Below are 15,441 nucleotides of genomic sequence, written 5' to 3' on the forward strand. Positions count from 1 at the left end.
ACTCGCAGTTGTCACATTCGGTAATAATGTCTTACGGTTAAGTTGATTTTATGTGTTTCCCTGGAGAGAAGATTACATCTTTCTCAACATCACTCATTCCTTTGGAATGAACCAATTGTAATCTTCGAAACATATGTCGGAAATAAAAGAAATCATTTAACACATGAGTATAACTCCATTTATTTAATCTTATATATATGAAACGAAAGAAACTGACGGAGTGAACCTGTCCTGCAGTAACGAAATTTAAGTAACGTAGTACTGAGTTACATTGCTGTTATGCCATACATACATTCATACATACATACATATTAAGCTCCTGATTTGGCTTTTGGTGTACCCCAATCAATTGGTGACCCTTTGACCTTTCCCAGTTTCTATCACATAATATGTTTGTTCTTATACATACATAGTTGGAGGTACTAAAGTCAATTAGAATATAATAGTTATTTCCTGCAGACATCGGTGGGATAAAATACAGTGATTTGAACTCTGTCGTTAATCGACGAAATTAATTATGCTCCGCTTTTTACTATCTCTGCCACTCTTACAGTCAAGATAATAATATTAAAATAAATTGTTTTAATCACTCAGTATTGGTAATTAGTTTCAAATTTTGACACAAGGACAGTAAGTTTAGCAGGTTGGGGTGGGTAGAATGAGTATATATTTTATGATTTAAGTTTGCATGTTTTCGAAATAATTAAGGATTGAAGTTTCATACTCTATATTTGACAGGATTAATAAAATGCTCTGATTAATCATTATCCATTTTCATGCAAACTCCCGCAAAAAGCGAACGGATTCTATAATTGTTTTCCCAGTACAGCATAGCAGGCGAGTTTACTGGTATGTGCACTACACACACACACGCACACACACACACACACACACACACACACACACACACACACACACACTCATATGTATGCACATTTATATGTACGTGTGTGTGTGTGTGTGTGTGTGCATACTTTATAAGTTTATTGATATCTCTGTCTATATGAGAGAAAAGAGAATGAGAGAGAGAAAGAAAAGTATCAATAGATAGAGGTAGAGGGAGATAGTGAGGCAGACAGAACGATACGTAAGAAGACAGAGCGTGATTTCCGAGACAGAACGAGAGTTAATGAGCACGCACGATATTCATAAATTTTTGCTATTCTGTATGTGTTTTTTTTCTACAGAACTCAATGAGTGTACGTGTACGTAGGTGTATCCACATGTACGTTTGTGTTCGTGTCCATGCATGTGAGTGTATATGCCCGAGCTTATGTTTCAGTGTCTGCCTGTTATGTGACCACATGCATATGTGTTAGTGCTTAAGAAATGTCTTTTTGAATAAGTGTTATATGTATGGGTATGTACCTAAGTGTGCACACATTTTCCTACGCGTATGCGCGTTCTTTGTGTGTGTGTGTGTGTGCGTGTGCGTGTGTGAGTGCGTGCGTGTATGTGTGTGTGTGTGTGTGTATGTGTGTGTGTGTGTGTGTGTGTGTGTGTGTGTGTGTGTGTGTGTGTGTGTGTTCATGTGCATTTATTTTGAAAAAACATGTTCCTTCGTTCTTTGCGATTCATTCATTTATCGTCAGAAATAGCGACTTTTTTTGGGTAATATTTTGGTATAATAACGTGTAAAATTAAATAGAAAATTTTTATTTCTAAATCTCTGAACGAGTGAAATTCTTGTTTTGAAGCTTCTCGGAATTGGATTCTCTCTAATTTTTTCTCAGATAAAAAGGCTTATGTCTAAAAAGTACCTCGGTCAAAACATTTTATCATGACAATGCGAAGTCTAGTCTACAAGTAAGGAACACACAAACAGAATTTGAATTTTTTATTATATAGATTTGATTACAGAGCAAAATAGATATAAAATTATTACAAAACTTAATACTGAAGTAAAATATGAACACATTTACGGTAACTTCACACACACGCACACATACACTCACGCAAACATACACACGCACAAATACAAAAGCACACACATGCACAGACGGGAAGGGTCACACTAGCTACATTTAAAAAAAGGTAAGAAAGAGGTGTGACAGACCACGAAAATTGCCTGCTACACCTCCTTCAGACAACTATATTCAAAGGTTTCCGTGAATATCTTTAGTATCAAACTGAACAATGACACCTCAATCACCCTGCATATAAATGTAAGAAAGTAGCTAAGAGACTGTAGTTTTTACAAGAATTCTGAGAGTTAGCTATTCAATGAATACGGGATCCATTTCTTCCATCTACAAATGGCAGTCTCCATTCTCTTCTCTCAATTTATTTAGTAGTCCTGTTAACTTTGCCTTTCTTTTGAGAAATATGAACTTCATTTCGACGTGAGAGGTGAGATTCTCCTCATACCTCTTCCTTACCCTTTTTGCTAATTCTTGTTGTCTTCTCTTGCACTCTATTCCCACTAGTCTGTCACCTATGCTTACTTTTCATCACGTCTTCAATATTACAAGAGTATAGCGCAGTTGTAGAAAGGGTTTCCTTTAGCCTTCTCGTTAGATTCTGAACATAATGACAATGTGGTATCATTCAACACTTCCGGTACCACGTGCAGTGGCGCCTAGTAACGGCAAACTTTGCAGTCCACCATTGATGTTGAAGCTTCTCTTCTTTGAGCTTTTCCAATTCTTCCAGAACAAAAACTTGTAAATTATCATTATTCTCGTGTAGCAGATGAGTTTTCTGCCTTCAATGATTTGTGAATCTTTTTCATACGGCACCCTATACACAGCACAATTTGAGGTCATGAAGACTTGCATGTCGATAATGAACTTATCTAACTTGCCTTTCGTCATCCTTTGTAGATCTTACTCCACATGTTAACCAACTCTACCTCTGCCTGCTCTTTCGAAGGATCAAGAAAAAACCTTAATGACTTGGGAAATGAAAGTAGGCCACTTACCTTCTTTCTCTCATTTGTTTAACAGCTTTGGTTATAAAATCATCTCTCTTTACTCTTTACTCTTTTACTCTTTTACTTGTTTCAGTCATTTGACTGCGGCCATGCTGGAGCACCGCCTTTAGTCGAGAAAATCGACCCCAGGACTTATTCTTTGTAAGCCTAGTACTTATTCTATCGGTCTCTTTTTGCCGAACCATTAAGTTACGGGGACATAAACGCACCAGCATCGGTTGTCATGTGATGGTAGGGGGACAACCACAGACACACAAACACACATACATATATGTATATATACATATATACGACGGGCTTTTTTGAGTTTCCGTCTACCAAATCCACTCACAAGGCTTTGGTCGGCCCGAGGCTATAGTAGAAGACACTTGCCCAAGGTGTCACACAGTGGGACTGAACCCGGAACCATGTGGTTGGTAAGCAAGCAACTTACCACACAGCCACTTCTGCTTTTCACCTAATTCTGTCAAGTTGTCTTGCTTTCGTTTGAATAATGCACCACATTAGTTTAAATATCTGTCGTTACTTTTATTTAACGAAGCCTTTTTGTGTGTACGTGCATGCGGTTGTTAGAAATAAAAAGAGAAGTAGGAAAGGGTGCACGTGCGCGCCCGTGTGTTGCTTTGTAGTTGATTTTCTAAGCATATCGTCGTGCCTGCCATCGTGAGTAAATGTCAATGGCGCTTCATAAATGTCAATATTCTCCATCTCCAAGGTGCATTAGATTTGTTGCAAAATGTTGCCTCGAGTTATTTTGTTTAAACTCTGTGGAGATATGTTTACCACTATGGTTTTTCTTTCCGTGGGCAATACTCCTCAGCATTTGATATATGTATGTGGACATAAGGCCGCAAGCTAGTGGAATTGCTACTGCACTGGACAAAATGCTAAGCATTTCTTCAGGTTTACGTTATGAGTTTAAATTCCATCGTCCTCGACTTTGTCTTTCATCATTTCAGGTTCGATAAAATAGATATCAGTTGAACACTAGGCTTGAGGTAATCGACTATCCCCTTGCACACAAATTGTGGCTTATAATAGAAAGTACATGTCTATAGATAATATAGAAGTAAAAAAACAGAAAAAGAATCGAATTTTACCGCAAAAGAAATCTTTTGTTTTCAACATGGCTGTGTATGGGTCTAGATTCAACCTTCGGTATTGAAATGAAACATATTAAAAAATGATTCTTTCACGCTGTTTTAAATTGTTAGAATTCAGCGCCTTGAAGAACGATTTGAAAACGCGACTGACCATATCAGTAGTCAATGCTATGCTGGTGCTATTGATGATGATGATGATGATGATGATGATGATGATGATGATGATGATGATGATGATGATGATGATGATGATGATGATGGTGGTGGTGTCTACTCGTGTACATGACTTAACTACATTAATATTCATAATGCTCATTATACTCTGACATATATCCCCCATACACTTTGAAATTTTCAATAGCACTTATTTATTACTTAAATGAATACTGAATTCGTATTATTTTACTGGTGCTGCATTTTATCCAAGGCTATTACATTTAATTCCCATATGGCTAAATTCACTTAGCAGTAAGTCAATTTTAAGAGTAGGAAAAGCCTACTCCGCTAACTAACATCAGTAATGTTAAATCAAATGTTTAGCAGATCTACAATGACCCCATCAATTCTATCGATAAATATGTCTCCAATTATTTAAATAAAGTCTCAACAACTCAGATATCCATGATAAGCATTAGTGAATCATTCATTTTATCATATTATCTGTCCAATACATTTGGTTTCATTCATTATGCTACAATATACATCTGTCTTTATTACAAGTGTCTTTACGCCAACACGTAGTTAATAATAAAATGAATATACATTTTCCTTTCAAATTTTTTCAAATTTTGGAATATTTGCTATTAAATGATGTAAAATGAAAAAAAAAGAATTTTCGTTATACAACCTGTTCAGTGTCACAATTCTGCAACATCTCCGCAGGGTCAGTGACTTAGTAGTAAACGTGCCACAAAATATTTATTTTGAAGCTTAGTGTATATTATTATTATTCCATAGTATAACAAGAATGAGAGTATATGTATGCTTAGAATCGATATCGTGATTTTATTACGATGTAATTAATTCGGTTTACTACATAATTTCAGATCAAGTCACCTGGAAGACTTCATTGTGTCTTACATTATATTATTATGATTTGATTTTTTTTACTTAGTGATATGTCAATGAGTCGGTTGCTTATGGTATTCATTATTATTGTCATGGATAATTATCTTCTCTTTATTTTGCCCTATGAACTGCTGTATACATCCAGCTGTGGTGCTATTCTTAATTTGAATAATATGTTGACTTTATAGAATTCGACTGAATTGAATTCTTTTCTTGTTATTTGCATTAGAGGGGAAAGTACATTAAAATTTAAGCGTTGATGGAATTTAAACTTTACATCTGAGAAAACAGATAGAAGAGAGGACATAGAAACAAAGAAATATAATATATAAAAAGACATAACATAACTACAAGACAAAATAGATGGAAAGTAGGAAATATATTCAAAAACAGAAAATAGAAAATTGATGCAAAAATATAGATTAGATAGAAATGCGAGCTTATAAGAGATTCTTTTCTTGGTTTCACGACCTGTAGATAAATTTCCCTCAAATCACACGCTACTGCATCATAGGTAGAAGGATACATTAGATTCTACAGACTTAGATGCATGAGTGTAGAAAATATGAGTGGAATGGTTACAGTTGGAATATCTACGTTCGTAAGTCTGCTAATATTTTGAAGTTAAACCACAAAAACTATAATTTCTATTTGTTCATTGATCCCAGATGATAAAGAAACAAAATACTGTACTCGGGTTATGCTTTTATATTACTTACTCCATATTATAATCAGAATACGCGAATGGCAAAATCTGTAGATTGCCTAACAAAATACGTTCCAGTATTTAGTTACACCTATTTGCACTCCGAGTTCAAATCCATCCAATGCCTATTTTGCCTTTTATCTTTTAGAAGCTATAAAGTAATCCATAGTCCCATGTTGGAGTTAATAATTTCAATTATATTCCTTCCCCCAAATATGCTGCTTTATGCCTATTTTAGGAAACAATGTTATATTGTTGTGACTCGATTTTTAAACCATATCTCAGAGTGTTTCATCCTCAGTTGGTATTTTGATTCTCGATATCAGTCAATATTAAATGACATTTTAATCCCTCCGGAGTCGACTTTGCATTTCACCTTTCGGGGTCGATAAAACAAGTACCCGTTGAGATTTGGGTCGGTGTAATCGACTTGGCCCTTACCCCAAAATTGCCAGCTTTGTTTCAAAATTTGAAACGAATATTAAATGAGATTTTTAAACTCAGGTCGGCTATGGTTGAGCAGACCTACGACTAATGGCATACCAAATATGGCAGCCCCATCTTTTATTTTCAGACAGAGTGCAATCTAATGATGCATTACACAGTATGACTTTATTTCCTTTAAGACAGTTGCATGTGGTTTGAGGGAAATTTAATACTATTCTTGGCAGCTCAAACGACTATGGAGAGGCTCCACAATGACTAATATTAAAACAGTAATGTTCCTTGCTTCTGAGAAAGAAGCAAATTACATAAAATCTCATTTTCAACTCACGATAATATCTAGTTAAGTGACTTAGTATGAAATTATAATAATTTTGTCATAATTTATGAGCATCTTCGTCACATCCAAGAATGCCATTTAAAGCCATCTCTGTAAAGCATCTATGACAAAGCATTTCTAGGAGTACAGATTTAAATTCCATCAAGTTTAACCGATTACGAATAATGATGAGACCCAGCTGTTTTCAACTGGTCAATAGCGAAATAATAACACTTCAAGTCCATTCACAAAGAAAATATGATGAATGGTCTCGTATATAGAAGATCTGATTTTATAAGCCTGGCATTTATCGAACACGTATAAGAGTGGGTTCAACGAAGAAATAAAAGGATATTTCAGACAAGCTGTCACCTCTATGGTACATATCTTTCTCTTGCTTTCTCTTTCTAATATTCTAATATATCTATTTATCAATATATGTGCAAGTAAATGCACAATCGTGTACACGCTATATGCAAACAATATGCACATAGAGTTACGTACATTTAAATATGAGAATATGTGCGCAATATAGAAACAAAAAGAGAAGGAGAGAGACAGAGAGAAAGATTACTGACAGATAAAAAGACAGACAGATAGATAGGTTAATCGATAGATTGCTAGACAGACCGACAAGCAGGCAGACAAAAATACAAAAGACAAAAAGGAATAATTAAAAGGAAACAGATTAATTTATATACGTACATAAACACAAGCACACACATACACACACTCTCACACACATACACACACACACACACACACACATATATATATACAAGCACACACACATACTTATAGAGATAGATAGATAAATAGATATATAGATAGACAAACAGATTGGTAGACAGATAGATAGATAGATAGATAGATAGATAGATAGATACATACATACATACATACATACATAAATACATACATACATACATACATACATAAAGAGATATATAACAAGTGAAAGAATTCTCCCAAAATGTAAATCAAAATGAATCTATGTTTTACACTAACTAGCTTATGTAATGCAAAGGATACACAATATTGGAAATTGCTTTAAAAAACGCCTGTACTTTCAGCAAACATGCAAAAGACGCTTGCACACACACAGAGGAGACTGAAATATCAGAATATTAAAGTTGATAAAAAAGCATAATAAAACTAGGATTAAATATATTGAAAGCTAGTTTCAGATCATCATTATCTGTAGAGCAGAAAGAAAAGAGAGCCCTCTCCTCTAGTCATAAGTAAGTATGATTGAAATTAGATTAACAATACATCCAAACTGCAATAAATCTACCTCATTTTCGCGAAATTGGGTTGCACACAAAAAAAAGCCCAAAATGTCCTTAACTATTAAGTTGATATAGGAAATACTAGTATCAAGTTGGTGTAGGGGAATAGCGTAGGGTTCCGTTATTCGTATATAGTAGACGTATTGTTTACTGTTCATCGTCTTCCTCAAATTTCCAAATTTACGTCTTATGGTAAAAAGCAACGAATTTTGAGACGGCTCCCTCTAACCCGTATTCGCTATACTTTTGTGTCCTGCAAGGTTTGACCTCCTTACTGTAATTTATACCAACACTTTCAAATTCAAATGTTCCTAAGTTTCTCCATGAACTTTCTGCACACAGGCGTCATCCATATAGAGTTTAAAATCTTACACCAGAAATATAGAGAATCTATAAGCAGAGGCACTGATGGCATCCTTCAATGAAGACATGATGATTTAGTCTCATTCATGAACACATAAACTCAACTACATATGTAGCAAACGAACTTCATAAAATATGTATTCCACACCAACGTTTGCTTGTTTCGTTTGAAGTTAAACTTAACTTTGCTCACTAGCAAAGGAGCTTTTACAAGTTTGTTAGTTAGACTAGAAATAGAAACGAAATATTCCCTAAACCAACCCTTTCAACTGAAACAAAATTGCATTGGATGACTTGTAGCCATGTGTATATTGTCTAAGTAGAAGTTAAAATTATCAAGGTTGGAGCTCCTTTCAACATACGTTCGTCTACATGATCAGGAATGACCCTGGGTGAAAAAGTCACACCTGTAAAACAAAGGGCACATTGGATAACGTAGTATAAGTTATACTATATCAGAAAATAGCCACAGCTGGGATAGTATATTCTGTCTGAATAAGAAAGTGGGATGATCATGGTGGAAACCTCTTTTACCATAGGTACGTTTCTATGATAAGAGATGACCAGCGATCGAACAAGCCACACAATAGGGATACATTGGATAATGTAATCCAAATGTCTGATAATGGCTACTATTTAAATGCATTTATTTCATAAATCTGTTGTATTATACTTGGCATGAGAATACAACAAAAACAATAAACTAGCGAAATTACTAGTGCTATCAATCTCTTATGAACGCGATCCAAACATTATAGAAAGCACGGAGACGGCAAGGGAAGATTGTCTGACTTTAAAACATGTTTTGAATTACAGAACACCGCAGAATCTTGTATCGACTTCTTAAATAGTTATCAACAGAGAAATAATGACGAAGTAGCATGTCAGTCAAAATTTTGTAAGAAAGCATCATGGCTAAAGTACAATGAATTGTCAGTAACCTGTAATTAACCAGCTATGCAAATTTGACTCCAGTAACTCATTATCAATGTTAGTGGAATTTGTTTTTGTTGTCAGATTGGCAGAAACAGTAGAGCATCAGAAGAAATGTTGTCAGAGACGTTTTAGTATTTTTTTTTTGTTTGTTTTTCATCTGTGTTTAGTTTGATTTTTGTCATTAAGATTTCGAGGTCGATAAAATAAGTACCAGTGAAACACTGGGGTCGATGCGATCAACTAGTCCCCTCTCTACAGATTTCAAGCCATGTGCCTTTAGTAGAAAGGATTATTAATTTTACTATAGTTGCCATCTTTTATAGCAGGCTTGTGTGTAATTATGCCACAGTTCTTGCTCGCAGCTCAGTGGCGCAACACTATCCTTATCACATGAGTCATTCCAGACACCTCAACCATTTGTGCAATCACTCAGGTATTGCATTCAAATTCTTTGAAATTGTTCAGAATGCGCTGATAACAAAAGGGACAGTTTTGACTTGCTTGATGTAGTTCCCATACGCAGATCGCCAAATCCTGGTATTTGTTTACTTTCACTCTTTCAGAGATTTCAACATTCTAATCAGCGGGAACAGCGATGTCTATGTTGATGCATTCATGTATATCTTTGTGCAAAATTAGGATATCGGGGCAATTATACTCTACAGGCCAGTCTGTAAAAATGGTCATGTCCCACAGATCTTCATTTGCTTATTCTCAATCAATGCCTGTGGAATGTGATCATATCACTTATCTATGCAGAGAAAATCGTATTTCTTGTAAAGTTTCCAGTAAACCCTAAGAGTGACCTTGTTATGTCGTCATCTGTACACTTTTTGTGCTAATTGTGAGCAGCCATTGATAATGTGATATACACTTTCAGTCACCTGCTCACATTTTTTCCACAATAGCTACTCTGACGTGTAGTTAATAGAGTACTTGACCTGAATATGTTCTCAAAGCCTGTTCTCGGGCTACAAAGATTATCTCTTTGGTCTCTTTCTTCAAATACCCATTCTGCAACCATCTCCATGATTCGGATCCAGCCAGCTTCTGTGTTTCTTGTGAAAACACTCAGTAAATTGGCTTCTCTTTTCGTAATGCCACCTTCTCCTCACGCACCCATTTCTTAAATCACCCAGAGATTCTGATTCTGCTAGTAGATTCTCATTCAGAGTTACCTTTTAACTTCCACTCGTGACATGACTGTAAATACGCATGAGATGAAATGTATATGTATCATATACATTCCTTCAAAACTATTAACCCTCTTATTATTATTATTATTATTATTATTATTATTATTATTATTATTATTATTAAGGCAGTGAGCTGTTAGAATAGTTAGCACACCGTGTAAAATGTCTAGCGGCGTTTCGTCTGTCATCGTACGTTCTGAGTTTAAATTCCGCCTAGGTTGACTTTGCTTTTCATCCTTTCGAGGTCGATAAAAGAAGTGCCAGTTTTAAACTGGGGTCAATGTAATCGATTTACCCCTCCCCTCAAACTTGATAGCCTTGTGTCAACATCTGATTATTAAGACGCCAAGCTGGCGGAGCTGGCAGAGTCGTTAGCACGCAGGACAAAGCGTTTGACAAGTATCCGTCTTTATATTCTAAGTAGTTCAAATTCGATTTTGCCTTATTTGAAGCAAATGTTAATCTTCACTCTAATGTGAAGACTAAACACAGTAAAAGTATTCGTTCTTCTGAAGCTAAGGTAAGTCCATTAGATGGGTATAATATGATCAGAATCTCAGCTCAATGAAGATCTAACTCTAAATGATAGTAGTGAAAACTATAAAAATTTCTGCTCATAGTTCATTGATACATTTGACCTATAAACAATTGTCATGGGGACGTAATAGTTTTCGGATATTCGCTAGAAAGTTTATAACGTTATCACTAATTTCAGTGAATGAACTACTACACGTTAAAGCTTTTAAAAGTATACGTTTTGTAATGGGGAAATAAAACTCCACTATATTAAACTGAGTGAATTTACTATAATGTTTATCTCTTGAGCAATTGAACGATGTGGCACCGAATTACCTTTGTTGCATAAAAGTAAGACGCTAATTTGTTGATATTTAAATCAAAATGGAACCTAAAGTACATCTGTTAATTTTATGTAATTCACTTTACGCAGGATTAATGACGACGCATGGAGTTGATAAACAAATTACCCTATGTGGACTTTGAGAGTTATATAGCATTGACACTTTGGTAGACATTCAACTCTGATATCTATTTTAGGTTCTGGCAGAGCTTTTGTGTTGATCTTGTGGTATGTGTTAGAATTTGTTTCATTTAGTAATTGTGCAAATAAATAAGCCAGTTTTGAATGGATGATTGCTTTTGGGTAAATATGTATTCTATATACATTTAAGTATATAACATTTTTTATTGTTTCATATCTATATTTTGTAACGGATTGAAGAAAATTGTTAGTATAATTTTGTCCATCATTATAAACAGTTCTCGTATGTACACACTTCTTTGATAATATATATATTCTTTGATAATATATATATTCTTTGATAATATATATATTCTTTGATAATATATATATATATAATTTAGAACAAACAGTAAAAAGTTGTCATTCTAGTACTCGGTGTTTCGAAATTGTAACATATGCAAATAATCCTTTATTTATCTGATATCGAGGTCTCATTCTTTTGTTGTTACTTATTATTATTATTATTATTATTATTATTATTATTATTATTATTATTATTATTATTATTATTATTGGGTGAGAGAGCAGTGCATGCCATCAAAGTGACACTGGTAAAATATACGAAGCCCAGTATACCCATCATGACTACCCGTCTGATAAGGGTACACGAGGCACATGCATCATTATTATCATTATTATTATTATTATTATTATTATTATTATTATTATTATTATTATCATCATCATCATCATCATCATCATCATCATCATCATCATCATCATCATCACCATCATCATTATCATCATTATTATGATTGTTGTTGTTGTTGTTATTGTATATAGTTGAAATTCACAGTAAAGCAAAATACGAAGACAGGTGTATGAACAACAACCAGGTATATTAGTTTGACGTTCAGGAAAATGAAAAAGCCTTTTACGTTTCGAGTCTACGCTCTTCAACAGAAAGGAATATGAGGAAATAAACAGAGAGAGAATAAAAAAATCTTGTAGATTTAGCGGTCAAGCATGTGTGTGGGTATGTGTAAATGTGTACGCGTACTCGAAGTTATCTTTTACTTGTTTCAATCACTTGACTGGGACCATGCTGGGGTACCGCCTTCAAGGTTTAGTCGAACAAGTCGACCCCAATACATTTTTTTACCACTGATTAATATATAAGGGTACATACGCACATGTCTCAATAAAGAACACATCAAAAATCTTACGGAACTGATCAGGGTTGCCAATTTAACATATTTGATGCTAAATCTAGCGTTTAGCATTTAGCAGAACATTTTTGAATCTAGCATTTAGCAGGGAAAATAGCAGGTTTAAAATTTTATTTAGCATTTTTTTAGCATTTCTCTCTGATCATCACATTTCCACAATACAGTTCTATATTTAAGAGATGAGGAATTATGTACATTATTAACAATTGACAGATATTTGTCCTCCTCTTGTTTGTTGATATACCCTCCAGCCTTCATCAGGTGTCTTGGGGGAAATTTCGAACCTGGGTTCTCATTCCTAAGGTATTTTTCAATGTTGCTTTTATTTATTTATTTATTATTATTATTATTATTATTATTATTATTATTATTATTATTATTATTATTATTATTATTATTATTATTATTATGCTGTTTTTTTTCTTCTTTCTTCAAATTTTCTTCCATTTCCGCCGAGTGTTTTCCGTACACATAGGGCAGAGAAGCTCATTGTATGCATTCCCAGTTTACACACGCAAATTCACAGGTAAAATATGTATTTAAAAAAGATGATGTTGTTTTCACAGCGGTAATGCTCTCCTCAGTATATGAGTCGTTCCAGTTAACACGATTTTTTGCACTTCCTGTACGGATGGTAAGCCTGGTATCATTTTCAAATAGGTTTCAGTACCTTTTTTTATCATTCCTAGAGATCCTACAATCACTGATACGGTAGTCGCATTGAGATGCCACATTTTTTCAATTTCTATTAGTAAGTCTTTATATTTACTGATCTTGTCAAATTCTTTCTCCGCTATATTATGATCGGAAGGAATACCCATGTTAATTAATAAACTCTTCTTCTTCGTCTGATCTTTTATAACAATATCCGGTTTATTAGCTTTTATAGTTTTTTCGGTATGTACGGGGTAGTCTCAGAGAATCGATACATTTTCTCCCTCAGTCACAGCTTCAGGATGGTGTTTATACCATTTGTCAGCGGTTTTGATTGTATTATTATTATTATTATTATTATTATTATTATTATTATTATTATTATTATTATTATTATTCAGGTCAGTGCCGGGAATAGAACTCGGAATTTTGAGGTTAGTATCCCGAGCTCTTAACTACTACGCCAACAGTTGTGTTTTCAATTTTATATTTTTATCAATCATTCAATTTATTTCCTTGTTTCCCACTACAGTATAATGAGCAAAGAAAAACAAAGTTATACGAGAGAAAATTCCGAAAGGAATGGCTTAAGACGCCAGCGTTTATTAAGTGGTTGTGTGAAGTACCTAGTGACTAAATCTAAAACACATTGCAGATATTGTAGATGTAATATGTTGGCAAAATATACTCTTTTAGCAAGCTACTATGAAGTAAAGAAACAATTTTATTAAAACCAAAAAACCCCGAGCAATTTAAACGATCTTCCTAGCACTCCATGACGCTGTTGGACGACATAGACCTGCCTCTGAAGGTGCTGAGCTACAGGATCACCAACTTTTCCTAGTTAATTGTGGTTCCTGTCACATCACGATGTGACTTAGAGCGATGCCAACATTATTACAGGGATGCCATCTGCAATTTTCAATACAAGTTTTCTATATCCTGGTTTGTGCAGGATGATCTTCAATGTCTAATTTCTGTAGCAGTGGTTCAAGAATCAGTACATGCAAAAGCGACAAGAGCGGGCCACTTTGTCGGAACAAGCGAGCGATATTGGATAGTTCCAGTAGGTAGCCATTTATCGAACACCAATTAGATATCATTGTACACGTTGGCGATCTACCTATAGAAAATGGAATTGAAACAGGTCTATATGGAGCTGCTATGAAGACAGCTTCCATGTATTGGTGGTCAATCTTATTGAAAGCTTTCGATTGATACAAGTTGATCAGGTCCTTACTCGTGCCAGGTACTTCAATAAGTTGTATCGCATTAGCTTATTTTAATTAACTTTCCACCAATAACAAATTCTAATTAACCTTTAACCAATAATATTTTTAAGTATTTTATTTTGTTTTGTAAAATATTATACTTGATTTAATTATCATCCATCATTCACCAGTTACAATCAACATTATCAGTGACAGCTGCTACCGAATGAACAAGAAACACACAATGAGACAAACTACTACTACTACTACTACTACTACTACTACTACTACTACTACTACTACTACTACTGCTGCTGCTGCTGCTGCTGCTGCTGCTGCTACTACTACTACTACTGCTACTACTACTACTACTACTACTACTACTACTACTGCTGCTGCTACTACTACTACTACTACTACTGCTGCTGCTGCTGCTGCTGTTGCTGCTACTACTACTACTACTACTACTACTACTACTACTATGCATTGGTATTTGAGTGCAGAATGCACAATCTTTTACAGGTTTTCATTTTCATATGGGTCCAAATGAAGACTGCTGTGTAATTTCATAGGACTGTAAAAGTTTTATCTTTTCGACTTTCCATGGGCATTTGATCTCGTAAAAGCTCAAGCCCTTCATGTATAGCCGTGTGCTGAAGAAGTTCGCTTTGCAATGATAATTACCTTCTATACGTAGAGCCAATTAACGTCTTCCAAGTGATGTATGGTAGACAGAAACTGTGCGGAAGATATAGTGAATGAGGTGTAAAGCGATCTTTAACATACAACCAGACCTCGGTTAGCTGATGATCAGCAGTGCATGCACGAGGATATGAGAGATAATTAATCCACTGTGAATCAACCTTCGATAAAATTAAGAAAATTTTGAGAATAAAATACAATTTGTAATGAAAATTAAATTTTTATCACATTATTCAGTATTTTAAGAAAGAATAGGGGAAGCTAAATTATTTTATTTCATTAACAACGGTAAAAACAGTCCATGTAA

The 15,441-nt window shown here is 34.6% G+C and overlaps 1 long non-coding RNA gene across 1 annotated transcript in view; it reads left to right on the forward strand.

Annotated features, from left to right (window-relative positions):
- LOC149137784 (uncharacterized) overlaps window positions 1–14,734 on the forward strand; it is a 26,574-nt gene extending 11,840 nt beyond the window's left edge. The window contains exons 2-3 of the long non-coding RNA XR_016243568.1: window positions 13,623–13,655; window positions 14,624–14,734. This is a non-coding gene — a long non-coding RNA (uncharacterized LOC149137784). The remainder of the gene's footprint in view (window positions 1–13,622; window positions 13,656–14,623) is intronic.
- The last annotated feature ends 707 nt before the right edge of the window (window positions 14,735–15,441 follow it).

This window comes from Octopus bimaculoides, chromosome 1 (genome assembly GCF_046866305.1).
Source record: "Octopus bimaculoides isolate indiv1 chromosome 1, ASM4686630v1, whole genome shotgun sequence".
In the NCBI taxonomy this organism is placed as follows: domain Eukaryota; kingdom Metazoa; phylum Mollusca; class Cephalopoda; order Octopoda; family Octopodidae; genus Octopus; species Octopus bimaculoides.